Source organism: Geotrypetes seraphini, chromosome 5 (assembly GCF_902459505.1).
Source record: "Geotrypetes seraphini chromosome 5, aGeoSer1.1, whole genome shotgun sequence".
In the NCBI taxonomy this organism is placed as follows: Eukaryota; Metazoa; Chordata; class Amphibia; order Gymnophiona; family Dermophiidae; genus Geotrypetes; species Geotrypetes seraphini.
Genome location: NC_047088.1, coordinates 205,755,928 through 205,776,826, shown reverse-complemented (window position 1 = coordinate 205,776,826; position 20,899 = coordinate 205,755,928). Strand labels below are relative to the sequence as shown.

The 20,899-nt window shown below is 40.6% G+C and overlaps 1 protein-coding gene across 5 annotated transcripts in view; it reads left to right on the top strand.

The window, feature by feature from the left end:
* The window catches only part of B3GALT1 (beta-1,3-galactosyltransferase 1), a 464,138-nt gene that overhangs the window by 299,178 nt on the left and 144,061 nt on the right, over positions 1–20,899 (top strand). For 4 of the 5 annotated variants that reach the window (XM_033946930.1, XM_033946927.1, XM_033946928.1 and 1 more), the window contains one exon: positions 7,877–7,950. The exons of the other annotated variant lie outside the window; for it this stretch is intronic. The gene's annotated coding sequence lies outside the window, so the exon portion shown is untranslated. The remainder of the gene's footprint in view (positions 1–7,876; positions 7,951–20,899) is intronic. 5 annotated transcript variants of the gene reach the window in all.

The window sequence follows — 20,899 nt, the reverse complement described above, 5'->3', positions numbered from 1 at the left end:
TTCATGATCGCCTTCTTTATCATTCCTAGCATTCTGTTTGCCCTTTTTGCTGCCGCCGCACATTGTATAGACAGCTTCATTGACTTGTCGATCAGAACTCCCAAGTCCCTTTCCTGGGAGGTCTCTCCAAGTACCGCCCCGGACATCCTGTATTTGTGCATGAGATTTTTGTTACCGACATGCATCACTTTACATTTATCCACTCATCTGCCATGTCGATGCCCATTCCTCGAGCTTGATTATGTCACGTTGCAGATCTTCGCAATCCCCCTGCATCTTTACTACTCTGAATAACTTCGTATCATTTGCAAATTTAATCACCTCGCTCATCGTATCTATGTCCAGATCATTTATAAAGATGTTAAAGAGCACGGGTCCTAGCACCGAGCCCTGCGGCACCCCACTGGTGACGGTCTTCCAGTCTGAGTATTATCCATTTACCCTCACTCTCTGTTTCCTATGCTCCAGCCAGTTTTTAATCCACGTGAGTATTTCACCCTCAATTCCATGGCTTGCAATTTTCCGAAGTAGTCGTTCATGCGGAACCTTGTCGAACACCTTCTGAAAATCCAGATATACAATGTCGACTGGACCGCCCTTGTCTATTTGTCTGTTTACTCCCTCAAAGAAGTACAGCAAGTTCGTCAAACACGATCTGCCTTTGCTAAAACCATGCCTACTGGTCCTCATCAGCTCGTTTCCGTCAAGGTGATCAATGATGCTGTCCTTTATCAGTGACTCTACCATCTTTCCCAGTACAGACATCAGACTCACCGGTCTGTAGTTCCCCGGATCTCCCCTCGAACCTTTCTTGAAGATAGGTGTAACATTCGCTACCTTCCAGTCTTCTGGAATCTTTCCCGATTTGATCGACAGATTGGCTATTAGTTGAAGCAGTTCAGCTAGGGTCCCTTTCAGTTCCTTGATGACCCTCGGATGGATGCCATCAGGTCCCGGGGATTTATCGCTCTTAAGCCTATCAATCTGCCTACATACCTCCTCTAGATGATGCCGGATCATGGGGGGGGATTCTGGATCACGGGGAGGCCCCTGCAAATCAAGTCAATGCTCGGTTTGCGAGGCGTAGATTTTGCAAATGTTTTGCTCGTCTTGCAAAACACTCACAAACCGCGGCACTCGTAAACCGAGGTTTGATTGTACTTAGTAGCTTCATCAAATGTCTCCTAGTCCTAGTATGTTTGGAAAGAGTGAACAAGTGATTCACATCTACTCTTTCCACTCCACTCAGTGTTTTATAGACCTTTATCTAATCAGCTCTGAGCCTTCTCATCTACAAGCTGAAGAGCCTTAACTGCTTTAGCCTTTCCTCATAGAGAAGTTGTCCTATCCCTTTTATCAGTTTTGTCATCCTTCTCTGTACCTTTTCTAATTCCACTATATCTTTTTTGCGATACAGTGACCAGAATTGCAAGGATAGTTCAGAATTCATAAATACACCTAAAATTTTAATTGTCCGGAAGAGTTCTTGGCACCTCATATTTTTGCTATAAAATTATGGCAGTAGATTATGGCAGTAGATTATTGGCTGATATATGCCTATGTTTGGTGACATAAAAGTGTTGTGATCCGTGATCTAAGAACTTTACTGCTACAGTTCTGAATCTGGGGAAATCTAAATGTTGATTTTGTTAACAGAATCCTGGAGGTAATTATTCCTGCTGTTTGTTATTGTTTCCTTCAGTTGAGATTGTCTGGCACTGGAGATCACTGTGGTAATGTGTTATAATATCGAGCATGAAACAATTCACAAGAGACTTCATAGTTTATAGAAAGTAATCTGTTGCCTATTAACACTTCTTCCCTGGATATCAGGTAGTTTCAACAAAACGTATTGATTCACTGGAAGAACTAAATGAATGTTCTGTGAATCTAGCAAGAGTTTGAAATACATGGGGCGGTATTGGAACGATATGCCTTTTTCCCCCTACCTTTCTTTAAGGAATTCTATCATAACTGGTCAAATATGTGTGCATGTTTTATGCACAGGTATATATGGCAGCCATAGAGCTGGTGTAAATGCTTGCACCTGGGTTGGGAAAGTACACTGTTCTGTATTTACACATAGAAATATGTGCCCCACCCATGCTCTGCCCATATTCCACCCATGTGAATGACCATCTGCAAAGTATACACCATAAAATATTGGAAAGGGTAGATATGAATCGCTTGTTCACTCTTTTAAAAAAATACTAGGACTAAAGAGGATGCGATGAAGCTACTAAGTACCAGTAGTAGATTTAAAACAAACCAGAGAAAATATTTCTTCACACAACGTGTAATTAAACTCTAGAATTTGTTGCCGGAGAAATCAGTTAGCTTGACAGGGTTTAAAAAAGGCTTGGATAATTTCCTAAAAGAGAAGTCCATAGGCTATTATTGAGATGGCTTGGGGGAAATCCACTGCTTATTCCTAGGATAAGCAGCATAAAATTTGTTTTGCTACTTGGGATTTAGCTAGATACTTGGGACCTGGGTTGGTCTCTGTTGGAATCAGGATACTGGGCTTGATGGACCTTCAGTCTGTTCCAGTATGGCAATTCTTATATACTTACAGAATAGCTCATAACTGGATTGGATTACTGTCATTCATGCATGTATATGTTCACCTACATATGTAAAAGACAAAACACTAGCATTTATGTGCATATTTCTCCTTACAGAATTACCCCCATGGTATGGATGATGTGAGTTTTACTACCATATTAGGGTGTGCCAATTATGGAGATATAATTTTTTTTAAAAGCACTAGTTTAAAAAATGGTACAATTTCATGTGGAAAATCAACAACTAGCTAGTAATATGTTATTTACCTACCTGGAATTTCTAGGAAATTATGCAAAAATACACAGATCACTGAAATATGTTTAAGTGCTCTGATAATAGTTTTAATGTGTTTGCATTGTACATTAATGGATTTCTAAGCATAGTCTGAAAGGAAATAATCTGAAAAATTTAAGAATGACAGTTGTGGTTTAGTTGGTAAACTGGTTCAATATAAAAATAAATAGTAATTGGATACAAAATCCCAGGCATCTCTTCTTCCAGCTGCAACTTTGAAGGAACTATGAAAAGGTAAGAAAGACAGTCATACTAACAGCTTGGTATGGTTCCAATGAGTCTGTTCTGCAAGCTAGGTTGTATAGTGAAGAGGAACAGGAGAGAAGAGATGTAGTGCAGAAGATATTAGAGGTGAAGAAGATGAGAAGACAAAGCTTTGAGACAGCAGAGTGAGACCCAGGAAAACACAATCAACAATGACACAGATACACTCAGTGGCGTAGTAAGTAGAGAATGGCACGGGGACAAATTTTTCCCCGTCCCCACGGGAACTCATTTTCCTGTCCCATCCCCACGAGTTCTTTTCCTGTCCCTGCCCCATTCCTGCAAGCTCCATCCTCATCTGTACAAGCCTCAAAGACTTTAAAATCATAAGCAGCAACATTCTAGAGCTCAGATTGTGATGTCATAATGCCTCATTCCACCACTGCCTAAGTTCTGTCCTCATCTGCACAAGCCTCAAACACTGTAAAATCATAAGTGTTCGAGGCTTGTGCGGTTAAGGCAGAGCTTACAGGAATGGGACAGGGAGAAGGACAGTGACAAAACTCACGGGGACAGGATGGGGAAATTGAGTTCCTGTGTAAACGGGGACAAATTTGTAGTGAGGGGAGGGGAGAACAATCCACCCCGAGCGCTATTTTGGTAGGAGCATGGAACCCGTCCACCTCTCTACCCAACCCCAACCCCACTGCTGCACAGAGCTTCCCTTCTCTTGTACCTCTGTAACATTTGTGGTGTGAGCAGCAACCCCCCAGCCTGCTATCGTGCCTGCATCGGCTCTTCATCTGACGTCACTTCTTGGACCCATGCCTAGGAAGTGACATGAGAGGGAGAGCGTGTAGAGGTTGGTGGTGGGTGGATGGAGAAGAGTGCATGGGAGGGGCACCACTCACCCTCGTTACGCCACTGGATACACTCACTCAATTACTTGACTGGAGTTCCGGAGTCTCTGAGCCTCCTCTTACCTCTACTATGACAACAGCAGAGATCAAGGCATTTCTGAGTAAGTCCTTTGGGTTAGATTCACTAACCCCCATGTCCGATCCGTGCCCGATTGCATGCAGGCCAACAAATTCACAAAAGGCTGCATGCAAATGGAGATGATCGTTGACACGCCCCCCACCCACCGCATGGATCGCTAGAGAGCAATCCCAATGCATGCTCAGACCATCTATAGATGGTCTGTGCATGCGTCTAAGAGCCGCAACTTTTTTTAAAAAAAATATTACTTTTTTAAACCCCAGCCTGTGGTTTTAACCCGCTTTAAACCCGCGGATTAAAACCATGGGCTTGTAGTGCGGGGAAGGAAAGGAGATCAGGGCTGAGTCGGGGCAACAGGAGAGATTCGGGGCAGGCAGGAGATCAGGGCTGAGTCGGGGCAGAGAGCAGATCGGGGCAGAGAAGCAGGGTGGCAGAAGGCAAGGCATTCGGAAAGGACCTCAGCGACTGGTCCTCAGCAGTCGCTTACTTTGGATCAGCCAGCCCAGTTAGTGTTGCTTTTTTATTGTAGCGAATCACTTCCTTCCTGCTTTGCTTGCCAATTCCCCTCATTTGCATGCACGGATCGGGATGAGATCGCTACACAGGTTAGTGAATCGGGTCGGAGGGAAATCGGGTTGCAAAGGGCTCGCAAATCGATCAGTACACGATCAGTTTGCTTTGTGAATCTAGCCCATAGTGGTTCCAGACTGGCCGTAGAAATACCTATATACCCAGTCCATAGAAAGGTGTGTTGAAATGACAACTGAGGCTGTTGATCATGTGTTCAATCAGGAGAAGAGGGAACATTTTCAGGTCCTTTTACAAAGCTGCCTGCTGAGCAGTGCACACTAAATGCCGAGCCTCCCGCTCTATTCCTGTAGGTGGCTTGGCATTTAGCATGCGTTGCTCAGCGGTGCACCTTTGTAAAAGCCTGTCTATATTAGGGGTCAGATGGCCAGCAGGGAGCTCATGAGCTGAGACAGAAGCAACAAGATATGGCCTTTTGCTGGATTTTCTTAAATAACATTAAATTAACTGCACAAATGACATTTTAAAGACAATTATATGGCTACAGATGTAGTTCAGACTATTTGTACATTCAAATAAATATCACTTAATTTCTATATATTTCAACTGTGATTTGATATAGGTAAGTTTATTTTAAGCAGTTTCTGAATGTAGTTTCAGATTCAGCTTGCAAAACTGCACAATTTGGTCCATAGGTGTTGGAACGGGGGTGGGGGAAGGGGTGGGGTGACACAGGGGCCATGGCCTCCCCAAAAATTGGCAGTCCTGCCATGTCCTGGCCATCCTCTGCCGATCCCTGATGGTCCAGAGGTGCAGGGGCAGGAGCAAGCTTCCCGCGCTTCTGCCCCGCTGCTCGTCGGTGGCTTTCGGAATTCTCTTTAGCTGCTGAGCGGCACCGAGCAGGCGTGCGCTTTGGCGCTGCTGCTCGTCGCTGAGCGGATTCCTGATTGGCTCCTATGAATTCGCATGAATTGTGAAAATTTGCGGGAACCAATCAGAAAGCTGCTCAGCATGCCACTCAGCGGCTGAAGAAAAGAGAACGCCGGCAGCCACCGACAACCATACAGCTGAGCCATAAATTAAGAGGGTAAAATTAGTGATTAAAAGAGAGAGAGATAATTATAGCTATCTCTCAGTATCTTGATTTAACTAATTTGGAGCTACTCAACTTGTGTTAGACAAGTTGTTCTGGGGGAGATACACAGACAGGGCAGGGAGGGGGGACAGGGCGTAGAGTCTGACAGAGCAGGGAGGGAGGGAGGGGGCTGGGTGTAGAGCCTGGCAGGGAGGAGGCTGGGGCAGTGCCTGACAGGGGAGGGAGGGAACTGGGAAAGATGGTTTGAAAACCAAAATCACAAGATAACAAAGGTAGGGGAAATGATTTTATTTTTAGTTTAGTGATTGAATTGTGTCAGTTTTGAGAAATTACATCTGCTGTCTATATTTTGCAATGTTAAGGAAGAAATGCATTTGTTTCTATTTCTCTGGGGTTGTATTGCATGCAGAGTCTTGAATCTTAGGGTTTCGTTTATATATATTAGTACTTTTAGTTTGTGGTCCCGTATTTGCATAGGGGTTATCTGTGTTCTGGTAGGAATGAATGTTGAGAAGCATACATACAGTGTGCTTTGTGTAGTTTAATTTTGTGATTAACCATTATGTATTGTTAATAAGATTATATTGTGTATATATATATATATGAAAAATGAATGGAAAAAATGGTATTACAATTAGTACTATTATGGGGGTGGGTAGCCCCCATAATATGGGGGTGGGTAGGTTAAGTAGCAACTTGTGGGCCCCCCCCCCCAAACAAAAAAGCGTTCTGCTGCCTATGATTTGGTCAGTAGTAGTTTGTAAAGTTTGAAAAAAATAAAAATCTACCCATTTAATTGACACACCCTACTGCCATATTGAAAACAAATATGGCTTCAACTTGAACCTAAATTACATACTGTATAACTTCAAAATTAATCATACTAGAGGTAAAAAAAAAACTGTCATAAGCCTTTTTACTTTAATATATTAATGCAGTATATGACAAGAACAGTATAATGAAGGTACTTTTATAACTAGGTACCTAGGTAGGAAAAGCACACACATGCCTGTAGCTGTGGATGAGTTATTAGGTGGATGGGAAGTTGGATTGAGGGGTGATGGTGTTGGTGGGTGTTTGGATGGGCTGTGTAGATTAGTAGTTGGGTGGGGGGAAGAGTCAGTGGGTAGCTAGGGGTTTATTAAGTAGATGAGAGATTTGATTAGTGGTTAAGTAGGGGCCAGCTGAGTTGATGAGGAGTAGATGAGATTATGGATGAAGAATTAAGAGGTCCTGAACCTGGACTGCCAAAATATGAGAATGAAGGTTTGGGTCTGGCAATCCTAAATGTCCTAGCTTGGGAATCTCATCTGCAATGGTACCCAGTTTGGGGATCTCAGGTCTTTCAAAACTGAATTTTTAATTCTCAATTGACTGCCATTTGCAAGTTAGAACTTCATGGCTGGCACTGAAGTGGAGTATCAGCATTACACTGGGAATGAAAAAGGGTGCTAATTGTATTGCATTTTCCTGCGTTGAAAGTAATTACATATTCATTTCATTAGCATTGATTAGCATATGAAGTGTGCTAAAATTAGTCCACTCCTTTACTTTCTCTGTACTACAGTGAAAGTCATGTTAACACAAAAATCTGCTCCAAAACGGAAGTTAACAAGCTGTGTTTAGCCTAGTGCAGCTTATTGCATCATCTTGTAGATATATGCGTGCCTGATATGGAATAAATTGCTCTGTTCTGAAGGACAAAACACTTGATTTGGGGGCAGAGGGAAAGTGTGAGTCATGCAGTAGGAGTTTTGTTTGATGTTCAGTTTTCAGCACAGTCTGCACTAAAATGCTGTCACAGCAGTATGGATCTCGTACTAGAGGAAAATGATACATTATTGTAGATGCCATGTTTCTGAAAAGTCATCTAAGGCACATTCAATCCTTCTACCCAGCCATTGTTCTTAACAGCATTTCATTAAGTAATAAAATTGAACACAGTGCTGTGTGTTGCAAATCATTGAAAATATGGCATTATTTTATCTGTAGAAGCCTCAGACAGTTCTGTTTTGGTGACAAGAAAAGCCTTCAGATCAGTCTGAGTATCACATTGGCTTTTGCTTTTTAACTTAGCTGTAAGAAAAAATGTCTCACCTTTACTTAAAAAATAATAAAGCCTTACAGTCAGAGAAACTTTCAAACTGTGTATACAAGTGTAAAGTGATTGTGGGTTTCCTTTTACTACAGGTGTTAAATTTTCCCTTTGGAAATTGACTAGGAAAATGGAGATCAGAGCCCCTTTTGAATCTGAGAAGAGAGAGGTATGAATGTATTTGAGGAAAACAAGGAATGCATATAATTACAACAACTATTATTTTAGATTATATGAGTATCGGGAATTTTGTAAGATTCAGAGAGATAAATATTGTAGTGAGAAAATACAGTATGCAATGAAAAGACCAAAAGTGCCATTTGAGACAGTAAAAAGCCTGAACTATATGCAGAAGATTTTTTAGATTATATGATGCAAAAAGCTGATGGTCAGCGACAGAAATTTTTAGGAATGAAATATCCTGAGATTGAGGACGCTAAAATAGTGCTGATTGTGACATCATGGGAGAGGAACAGGTAATGTCTGTATTAGTAGCATTAAGGCCTACAAGATCTTTGATTGACCTGTGCTCACTATCTATAATTAAACAAATGGGTAGGCAAGTGATTCCCTCCTTGAGCAATACTCTAAATGCAATGCAACACAATACAATTTTTATTTGTATACCGCCAGTACCTCCATGAAGTTCACAGCGGTATACATAAGTAATTATGATGACACAAATTAAAAACTAGTGTTACAGTATTTAGGAAATAAATATTTGCAAACAAGTATGATGCCATAACTATTGAAAATTGCTATAGTTAAACCAGTGTTGAAAAAAGAAAATCTGGATGAGGCTATTATTGAGGATTATAGGCCAATATCAGTGTTGCCTTTGTAGAAAAAATAATTAAAAAAGCAGTTTTGAATCAATTAGAAATTATGTTAAGAAAGAACATTTATTGGATGTTCATCAACATGGTTTTCAATCTGGACATAGTGTAGAAACATTGTAAGTTTCTACCGTTCATGAACTGAGATTGGGTATTGATAGAAATTAAACATTTTGGAGCATATTCTATAAATGGTGTCCCAATTGTAGGCGACGGTAAGTGTCCTACCAATGTCTAACCAGCCAATCAGGATGCACGTTAAAAAAACAAACAAAAAAAAAAAAAAAAACCACCTCAAGGCACACCGCCTACATCCTATGCATCTGTCACGGTTGAGGGAGATGCATAGGGATGCTTAAGTTCGCCCAAGGCTAGGCGTGGGCATGGTTTCACCCGGAAGTGGCCTAGGGCAAGCTTAGGCGGCCCTAAACATCACCCTAGGGCCGCAATAGGCGTCTGAAATGTAGGCCAACAAAAGTCTGGTCTACATTTCAAATAGACTTGGCCGCTATGCTGATCATTGCTGCACTCAGCTGAGCGGTCACAGCAGGGAACTCACCCCCCACCCCCGTGAAGTTGGGAGGCAGGAGGAGGAATGCCCACTCCCTCCTGCTACCACCCACCCAAACATCCACCTGAAGCATCCCCCAGCAGAAGAAGTGCCCAATTCCTCCTGCTGGAACCCCCAAAACACCCCCCCCCAACAGCTATGGGCAGGAGGGATGCCCATTCCCTCCTGCCAGAACACCTCTCCCGAAACAGCCCCCACCCATCCTCGATAGGCAGGAGAGATGTCCACACCCTCCTGCCAGAACACCCGTCCTGAAACACACACACCCTACCCGGCGACCGACTGCACCCCCTCATCTCCACCCAAATGGCGATCTCCCTAAAAGGGAGACCACCATCCCTCTAACTACTCCCCCCTATGCCTTCTAAACAGAAGGAATGGACGGAGGGAGGCATACACTATCTGGCCAGCAGACCCACTACTGTGGGTTTAAAGCATGTTCTGTTCCATAAACTGGTTGCACAAAGCGTGTTCTGTTCCATAATTTGTTCCATACTCTGGCTGCACAAATTGAAATTATTCCTTTTAAAATGTCCACTCGTAGGGCCAGGAAGTAAATTTTAGCCACCCCTCCCCCTTTATTTTGACCTCGCTTGTGCGAAGAGCAAGCGCATGTGCAAATCGCATCTACAACCAACAAGGATAATCTGCACATGCGTCTTGATCACTGTAGTGCATGCGTGCGATCAGATCATTTGCATGAAGAATCTGTAGTGAATCGGTCACTTTGCAAAACTCGGCCAAGAATCGCCCAACAGAGATCCAGATCGGTGAGTATAGTGAATCTAGGCCTAAGTACCTTGGGTTTGGGAAGGAGGGTGGGAGGAGAGAAGGGGTGAGAGATTAGGGGATTAGATATATGGTATGTGTGCAAGGGATGATTGTGCGGAACTATGACATTCTTTGAATGTTTGGAGGGGGTGGTAAAGCATAAAACATGCATTTCAGTCCATGGAATTTTGTTCAGGGCTTTTGAGGAGGATTGTTAAGTTTTATCGGATTGTGTTCAGCACTGTCTTGTTTTTACTTCGTTTTGGGGGGTCTTTTACTAAGGCGTGCTAGCCGATTTAGCACGTGCTAAATGCTAACACGTCCATAGAATATAATGGGCACATTATCATTTAGCGTGCGCTAAAGCATCTAGTACGCCTTAGTAAAAGTTCCCTTTTTGTATAGTTTGGATTTGACTTTGTTGGCTGGACATTGAATGTGTAATCTGTTCCTACTTTTCCATATTCTTGTTCTATGGCTTTTTGGTCTGTATTTGCATTTGGAAAAAAAAAAAAGATTCTCCAATCTAGTATTAGTTCTCAGTCTGGCATTCTAACGTTTGTGCATGACATTTTCTATATGCTAATGTAAATAGTTCCATATCCAAATATTTAATGAAGGTAGGACTATTTCTGTTCAAGTAGTTCCAGAATAAAATGTCAATAAAAAATAAAATATGGTCATTAACACTAATGAGTTTATTTACAAACATGAGTCTTGTTAATTTTAAATAACATTAATGATATTAGCACAATAGGTTAAATGCTCAGTTGCATATGTGAACTTTGATCAAGCAGAAGTTATTAAGGGAACTGCTTAGGGGGTAATTCTGTTAATTTACATAGCAAATATGCACATAAATGACTAGAATTCTGGCATATTCTGTAAATAACTAGTCTTTAGCCCGTTACATTAACGGGTGCTAGAATATATGTCTGTCTGTCTTTATTTCTGTCTCTCTCCCTATCCCTGTCTTTTTATTTTTGTTTCTCTCCCTCCTGCTTTCTTTCTGTCTGTCTGTCTCTCTCCCTGCCCCTGTGTATTTCTTCCTTTCTTTCTGTCTCCCTCCCGCTGTCTGTCTTTCTTTATATCTGTCTCTCTCCCTGCCCCCTATGCAGCAGCAGCATTCCCTCCCCCTCCATTTCCCTGTGCAGTTTGGGAGTTTTGGGGGTTTTTTTCAAGGTGGTGCCTGGTTAGGTTTTAGGTTGTGTTGCCTCCCACCCTTTTTTTTTTTTTTTGGTTACAGCAATCTCAAACAAAGAAAAGGCAAACTTGTTATAGAAAATTAAAGCAATAAACTGTGTACAGTGAGTGCTGTTAAAGCCTTTTCCTTTTGTTAGAGCTTAAGTATATAAAACCGCAAAAATCATCTTGAAGAAGTGCAGTGCAACACCTATAGAACAGCAAAAACCATCTCCCACAGGTGAAGTTCGGCCAGACAGATTGGTGTGGAGTCCGGGCTTTTTTTAATTTTGAAGTTGACATGGCGGCTATCCTCAGTCGGCAGCGGCACGAGGTGGAGAGTAGGGGGGCTCGATGCCTTGCGCGCTTTCACCGCTCCTGCCGGATTTTAGCCCTTTTCGGCATCTTCCCTCCGCCAACAGCCCTCCTCCCGGCAGCCACCACTCCGCGCATCCTGGAAGCGCGCATGCGCACTCGTGCCGCCACATCCCGACAGATCAGATCTCAGGGAACACGTGGCGCGAGTGCGCATGCGCGCTTGGAGTTTTATTATTATAGATGCATATTTTATAGGAAGGCATTTAATTGTAAACTGCTTGGCCAACCCAGGTCCCAAATACCTAGCTAGATCCCAAGTATTAAGTCCAGGCACCCTCCAACGCCTATTGATGCCTACCTGAAAAGTAGGCATGGTTTGGGTGGAGAATAGGCATGGTAAATAGGCATTACTAAGCATGTGGTAGGGGCCGATAAATTAAGCCAGATAAAACCTGGCTTAATATACCAGCACTTAGCTCAACGATGCCTAGGCACACTGGGTGTAATTCTATAAAGGACGCTGTAAAAGAGTCAGGGATTCTCCCTCAGTAATGATTTTGTTCTGTCACTGGGCAGCAGAAGGTGCTGCCCCTGGAGTGCGGAAACTATAGCTCACAGGATACACTGGGTTCAGCTCCCTGCTCAGGCAGGGAGGAGAATATATGCATGAGCCTAGGATCTGTTCAGGGAGGTCCCTGAGCGAGAGAGGTGAACTCCTGATTTTTCCCTAGACATCAGCTGAGGGCAGAGCTGTGGGAAAAGGACTGATGTCTGTACTGCTTGGCAGAGGTAAGCCAAGCTAACTTTCTGTAAAGTGCAAGGCAAACTAAAAAGAATATGAGACTGTGTTGTGTCCTAACCTCTCCCTTCCAGGATATGTGCTTCCTTACCACAGACACCTAGCGGTTGATTCACAACCATGTGATCAGCGTCTAAGAATTAATCATGGTTAGGCACCGTTTATATTTTTCAAAAATGTGGGAGATATTATCCAAATAGCTGGATGAAATATTCAATAATTATCTAAAATCTCAGCTTTATTCTTTTTCTTTAAAATGTTTTTCTTTTTCTTTCATACATACATAAAGTGCTTCAACATTGTAATCATTTGTGCGTGAGTGACAACCTTCAGTGGTTATTCAAAGATCTTCTAAATGTTCATTTATAGTCTTTCTTTGAATTTAATTTTGTTTATAACCACTGAGTAAAAGTGACCTGGTGCAAAAAGTGCTATAGTGCTGTGCTTTAAACTCCTTCGGGTTACCTTTACCCCCCAACTCGAGTTTCGAGAATTTCTTCGTCAGGAGGGGTACCAGGAGCATAAAAGCAATATAAAACATGAATTACTAAATGCTATTACAACTCACGAACTCTATTCTAATACACCATAAATTTAAACATTTGTTTTATATAATTAAATATTTCATATATTCTTTCATACCTATTAATCGGCTCTCTCTCATGGGGAGGACAAGCAATACCAACATGTCTCTCTACCTGACCCCACTTTTATACATCGTATCCAATTACCTATTACCCTAACCGGAATATCTCCCTCTAAACCGGAAGTGAATCATTTACAAAGCGATCCATTCTACTTCCATGTTTAAACCTGTGGCTGTAGATGTTCTCCAGTTAAATATGAAGCGTTGTTCCTTATAATGCAATATTTTACTTATATTACCCTGATAATCTCCTATGTGTAATAAAACTGTGTACCGCAAAGAATCTACTGCGTGATGGGCTACAAGTGGAGCAGTCACCCGGGCACATCGGATATTGCTTAGATGCTCCATTATACGGGTCTTTATCATCCGGCTCGTCTGGCCAATATACAGTTTGTTACATGGGCACTTGATACAATATATCACCCCTGATGACTCGCAGTTAGTACCTGATGACAGCTTAAATTGTTTTCCGTTAGAATGCGGAACTTCTATCTGATCTTGCTCTATTATATATTTGCAATTGCAACAATGACCACATTTACGATGTGGTGGTAACTGTCTGTGCTCATGTTTATGTTTATATTTACGGTATTTAAGCTGTTCACCTAGGTTGCTAGATCTACTGAATGCAAACTTTGGGTTTTCTCTTAACCCCCTATGAACTTGTAACACTGACCAATGTTTTAAAATAATGTTTTTTATCTGATTACTTCTTGAACTATAGGGTAATACGCAAGCTATTTGTGATTTTTGATTTTGTGGCCCCGGTAACAGGAGCCAGGGCCGATGGCAACTCCTGGCTCGTTTCCAAGCCTTTTTGACAATTTTCTTCGGGTAGCCCCTATCACAAAATTTATGGTACATAATATTAGCTTGATTAGTGAAATCTTCCTCCTGAGAACAAATATGTCTTATTCTTAAAAACTGCCCCGTTGGTATGCAATTCCTCAATATTCGCGGGTGAAAACTCTGATATTGAAGTAACGTATTTCTATCAGTGGTCTTTGTGTGTAGACTGGTGACGAGGCGATTCTGATGTTTAATCAATGTAATATCCAAAAATGAGATTGATTCCCTACTGAACACATATGTAAATTTAATATTTGGATCACATAAATTAATTTCTGAAAAAAATAAATGTAACTGTGCCTCGTCACCAGTCCACACAAAAAGAACATCATCGATAAAGCGTTTCCACAATTTGATGTATTTTAATATTTGGACCTATACACAAATGTACTTTCAAATCTGGCCATGTATAAACATAATAGTAAAGATCCCTAGTTTCCCACTAGATATGAAAGAGTGCAACATATATCATTAACTAACTGGAAGGGCCTCAGTGATAGAGCCTACGCAAGTCATAGACTCTGACCATACAAGTCTGCGTGCATTCCCGGCTCCTTTGCTCTAATCATCGGCAACCTTAGTTAATGATATATGTTGCACTCTTTCATATCTAGTGGGAAACTAGGGGTCTTTACTATTGTGAATATTGTTCTCACTAAGGGATTTGAGGATCATGTATAAACATGCCAGAGTTGGTGCGACCGCAGCGCCCTTAGCGACCCCCTTCGTCTGAAGATAAATATTATCCTCAAATTTAAAATAGTTATTGAATAAAGCAATATCTGCCAATTGATTTCTCATATTCTGTTTCTCTTGTGTTATATTCAATTGAACAGAATGGGATAAATCAATTGGCAGATATTGCTTTATTCAATAACTATTTTAAATTTTTAAATATTTATCTTCAGACGAAGGGGGTCGCTATGGGTGCTGCGGTCGCACCAACTCTGGAATGTTTATACAAGGCCAGATTTGAAAGTACATATGTGTATAGGTCCAAATATTAAAATACATCAAATTGTGGAAACGCTTTATCGATGATGTTCTTTTTGTATGGACAGGTGACGAGGCACAGTTACATTTATTTTTTTCAGAAATTAATTTATGTGATCCAAATATTAAATTTGCATATGTGTTCAGTAGGGAATCAATCTCATTTTTGGATATTACATTGATTAAACATCAGAATCGCCTCGTCACCAGTCTACACACAAAGACCACCGATAGAAATACGTTACTTCAATATCAGAGTTTTCCCCCGCGAATATTGAGGAATTGCATACCAATGGGGCAGTTTTTAAGAATAAGATGTATTTGTTCTCAGGAGGAAGATTTCACTAATCAAGCTAATATTATGTACCATAAATTTTGTGATAGGGGCTACCCGAAGAAAATTGTCAAAAAGGCTTGGAAACGAGCTAGGAGTTGCCATCGGCCCTGGCTCCTGTTACCGGGGCCACAAAATCAAAAATCACAAATAGCTTGCGTATTACCCTATAGTTCAAGAAGTAATCAGATAAAAAACATTATTTTAAAACATTGGTCAGTGTTACAAGTTCATAGGGGGTTAAGAGAAAACCCAAAGTTTGCGTTCAGTAGATCTAGCAACCTAGGTGAACAGCTTAAATACCGTAAATATAAACATAAACATGAGCACAGACAGTTACCACCACATCGTAAATGTGGTCATTGTTGCAATTGCAAATATATAATAGAGCAAGATCAGATAGAAGTTCCGCATTCTAACGGAAAACAATTTAAGCTGTCATCGGGTACTAACTGCGAGTCATCAGGGGTGATATATTGTATCAAGTGCCCATGTAACAAACTGTATATTGGCCAGACGAGCCGGATGATAAAGACCCGTATAACGGAGCATCTAAGCAATATCCGATGTGCCCCGGTGACTGCTCCACTTGTAGCCCATTGGTTACAGGAATGTCACGCAGTAGATTCTTTGCGGTACACAGTTTTATTACACATAGGAGATTATCAGGGTAATATAAGTAAAATATTGCATTATAAGGAACAACGCTTCATATTTAACTGGAGAACATCTACAGCCACAGGTTTAAACATGGAAGTAGAATGGATCGCTTTGTAAATGATTCACTTCCGGTTTAGAGGGAGATATTCTGGTTAGGGTAATAGGTAATTGGATACGATGTATAAAAGTGGGGTCAGGTAGAGAGACGTGTTGGTATTGCTTGTCCTCCCCATGAGAGAGAGCCGATTAATAGGTATGAAAGAATATATGAAATATTTAATTATATAAAACAAATGTTTAAATTTATGGTGTATTAGAATAGAGTTCGTGAGTTGTAATAGCATTTAGTAATTCATGTTTTATATTGCTTTTATGCTCTTGGTACCCCTCCTGACGAAGAAATTCTCGAAACTCGAGTTGGGGGGTAAAGGTAACCCGAAGGAGTTTAAAGCACAGCACTATAGCACTTTTTGCACCAGGTCACTTTTACTCAGTGGTTATAAACAAAATTAAATTCAAAGAAAGACTATAAATGAACATTTAGAAGATCTTTGAATAACCACTGAAGGTTGTCACTCACGCACAAATGATTACAATGTTGAAGCACTTTATGTATGTATGAAAGAAAAAGAAAAACATTTTAAAGAAAAAGAATAAAGCTGAGATTTTAGATAATTATAGGCACCGTTTATAGAAATCAGGTCCCCTATATATAAAATGGTCAAATTTATCTGTAGATCAGCCATAGATTTTTTTAAAGAAGCCTTTATGTCAGATTTCTGCGAACAACAATAAATTATTACTTATAATGACTGGTGTTGCCATTCAACAAATTACATATAATTGGAAGAATTGGAGAAGATTAAATTATAATTTTTGGTGGAACTCTTTATGTCATATCTATAAGATGGAAAGATGTATTGCAATTCGGCGGGCATATTTCAGGAAATTTCAGGATGTGTGGAAACCATTAACAAAATATTGTACGGATTAGTTGACATTGTTTCCCTTAAATTTATCAGTATAATAGTGAAGGGGGGGATATTTTATTATTACATATTCTATAAGATAATGGAATTTATGGTAGGGAGGGGTGGGAAGGGAGGAAGGATAAGAGTTTATGTAATGTACCAATGATAGTTTTTAAGTGATGTATTTATTGTTAATGTGATTGAACATATATAACACTTATTGTAATTTTGAAAATGAATAAAGAATTATTAAAAAAAAGAAGCCTTTATGTGGTCAATATTGAGCTGATAATGTAGGCATATGAAGATGCAAAATACAGTTTCAGTACATACTCATTAAACTTCTTCCTTATTTAGGCTGAATGATGTCTCAGCAGTCCCCTTTTCCTTTCTTTTGACAGACCTGTATAAAGATTTCCAGAAAAGTTTAAAATATCTGAGGTTTTGATGGGTTGTTTTTTTTTTATAATGGCTATTAGATTTCAGAATGAGGAGGTAGGGAAATTGCATCTGAATCTTTATAGCAAAGTCTGGATAAGTGCATTTTGATTACACAAAATAAGCACATTTGTGAAAATAAGGCTCTTTTCTGAATAGTTGGAACTGCTGGCTGGTATATGTCACCATTAGTGGCTTTGAAAGACTTCAGTTATACCTGGAAGAGAAATTTATATTTACTTGTACTTCAAGAACTAGTTTTCTTTGGAAGATGGAATGTTCCTGAATTATAGATGATATGTAGGGATTTGGCCTCTATCTTTGTAAAAAAAAAAAAAAAAGTTTACTTTTTCATACTTTTAATTAATTTAATTTAATTTAATATATATATATAAAATCGGAGGTATGTATGTGTGTATGTATGTGTGTGTGTGTGTATGTGCCTCGATCACGCAAAAACGGCTTGACCGATTTGAACGAAACTTGGTATGCAGATCCCTCACTAACTGGGGTGATATGTTCTGGGGGTCTCGCGGCCCACCTGCACATGTGGGCGGAGCTACAAACAGAACATCAGATTTCACCCATTCATGTCAATGGAAAAAATGTAAAAAGCTGCCATTCTCACAGTAATTCAAAAACGGCTTGACCGATTTGAACTTGGTATGCAGATCCCTCACTACCTGGGGTGATATGTTCTGGGGGTCTCGCGGCCCACCTGCACATGTGGGCAGAGCTACAAACAGAAAATCAAATTTCACCCATTCATGTCAATGGAAAAAATGTAAAAAGCTGCCATTCTCACAGTAATTCCAACTACCTGGGGTGATATGTTCTGGGGGTCTCGCGGCCCACCTGCACACGTGGGTGGAGGTACAAACAGAAAATCAGATTTCACCCATTCATGTCAATGGAAATGATGTATTGTATTCATTTTGTCAAATATTTCACATTATAATTTGAATATTGTACTTTTTATAAAGCTGTTAAAAAATAATTTCATTCACCACTATAAAGTATCTTTATTTGAATCCATTTACAGTGTTATTGCTATAATTAAATACCCGTGCAACGCCAGGGCATCAGCTAGTAGCTACTAAAATACAAGTGAGGACAGATTTGAAACATCAGACAGTTTTTTTCTTGAAAGATTTATAGAGAAATAATTCTAAATATCTTCATATTGATCTATAGTTTTGCTTTTCTTTTGAAGCAAAGCAAATGCTCTAGCTCATAAGCATAAAATCATTTGTAATGGTCATTAGTACAAGACCTCTGATAACAAAATACACTTCTCCCTTCGTATTTGCGGTTTCAGCACTCACGGTTTTGCTTATTCACGATTTTTCACTTGTTGACTCCTCCCCCCCAAATTACATCATGAATAAAGTACTGTACCGATAAAAAGTTTGGCGCTTACCAGCTTTCACCCTGAAAATCGCTGCTTCCCAGCTTTCAAAATCGTTGCTTCCTAGCGTGCACAGAGAAAATCGCTGCTTCCCAGCTTTCACCTTGAAAATTGCTGCTCATTATTTGCGATTTTGATATATTAACAGTGGCTGTTACAAAAAAAACGTGAATAACATAAAAATTTATTCACGGTTTTTCCATATTTGTGGTTATGTTCTGCCCCTAACCACCACGAATATGGAGGAAGGAATGTACAGGCAGTCCCCGGGTTAAGAACGAGTTACGTTTTTAAAGCTGTTCTTAAGTCAGATTTGTATGTAACTCAGAACTGGTAGCTTTTAAGATTCTTGCTGCTTACCTCTGCTCCCAGCTGACAAAAGGGCCAACTGTCCCAGTGTTCCCTCTAAGATACTGCATGCTCAGCCACACACTGTTCTTAATGTAGACATGCATCATTCCCGAATCTGCTACAGGAGAAGTATAGGAGTCTATGCCACTGGAAATACTGCTCAGTGAAATCAAAATGAAGCCGTGACTGTGTTCTTAAGTATGAGTCATACTTAAGTCAGGCATCTGCAACTCGGGGACTTCCTGTATGTAAAATAGTAAAATTGCCTTTCAAGAGCAAAATACTTCCTTTCCAGTTCTTCCACACTAAAGAAAAACATAACCAATCAAATTCTGTATGTTTTTCTTCTAGGGACCTAAGAATATAACATAAGAACATAAAAGTTACCATACTAGACAGACCAAAGGTCCATCAAACCTAGTATCATAAGAACATAAGAATAGCCTTACTGGATCAGACCAGTGGTCCATTTAACCCGTTAACCTGTCTTCATGATGACCAATCCAGTTTACTAGTACCTCATAGTAACATTCTGTGCTACTGATTCAGGGCAAGCAGTAGCTTTCCCCCATGTCTGCTCAATAACAGACTATGGACTTTTCCTATAGTGGCTAATCCAGGTCATAAGTACCTGGCAAGATCCCCAAAAAGAAAACCAGATTTTATGCTGCTTATAATAGAAATAAGCAGTGGATTTGCTCCAAGTCCATAATGGCTTATGGACTTTTAGGAAATTATCTAAATCTTTTAAAAATCTTGCTAAGCTAATTGCTTTCACCACATTCTCTGTCAACAAATTCCAGAGTTTAATTAAACATTGAGGCTCTGTTTCTATATATGTTTCTGAAAAACATTGGCACTGAATGGTGCAGTGCGAAGCACGATTCTATAAAAAATTAGACACACTGTATAGAATCACTCTTAGCGCCACCTAAGAGGCCTTAGGCATCACTGGGCATTCTTTCGTTTAGTCACACCATATTTCTGTCAGGTCTTGAAAACATGCCTATGATCTGCCTCTAACTGTGCCCACTTTTATCTATGCGCTTTGCACTAGGCATCTACTTTTTATAGAATTGCGGTTTTGAGTTAGGCGCATAGGCATCGCTAGGTGTGGCACAGGGGGAGCGGTTGCTCCCACAAAAATATTTGTCAAAGAAAATGGCGCCTATGCACCAGAAGTGTCCCATGATTGTTGGCCAGTGTTATTGACCACCCCTCGTATCTAGCACCAATATCCGAATATTGGCTGATATTGTTTATTCAACTATATCTTTAAACATTACCGCCAGCATTTAAAAGGAGCCCTAACTGCAGAGTTTATTACACATCTCAAACAGCGGTACTGGCGGCCGTATGTAGGAAAGTAATGGAATAGCCTAGTGGTTAGTGAAGTGCACCCTAACCCAGGGGATATAGGTTCAAATCCCACTGTAACTCTATTAATTTGGGGTTTCTGCTTTGTACTTGTTAGGGTTGCCCTGAATAGGAAGCATAGCCCAGTTACCTGCCACATCCCCTATATATGTTCTCCACCAAGACCAGGCCTTCTGAAAGGCGTCCAGCCATAATTTATACCCCAAAGGCACCCCCTATCTCCAAGTGCCCACTGAAATGTAGGTCATAACGCTATAAGGTCAAATCCAATATGCCAGAAACCCTCGGGGTGCAGACTTTGTACTTGTGACCTGGATTGGCTTCAAAATGTGCCAATCCTCCTCACCGCATATAATCCAGTATCTCCTCCTATTTCTCAAGTCTTTCCCCCTACTGCTGGACTAGATGAGTCACTGGCTCAGGATGGCATTCTGGCATTTATCCCTCTAAGAGTTTGAAAGTAGACTGAACTGGGATTTTGGCACCCTTTATCATTGGCTCCCTGGGCCACTGCCTTATGGTTGAGCCAGCCCTACCTGTCCCTATCCTACCTCCAAGTTCAGCCTCTTTCCCCTTTTCCAGCATTACTACCCCATGTCCCCATGTTTTCC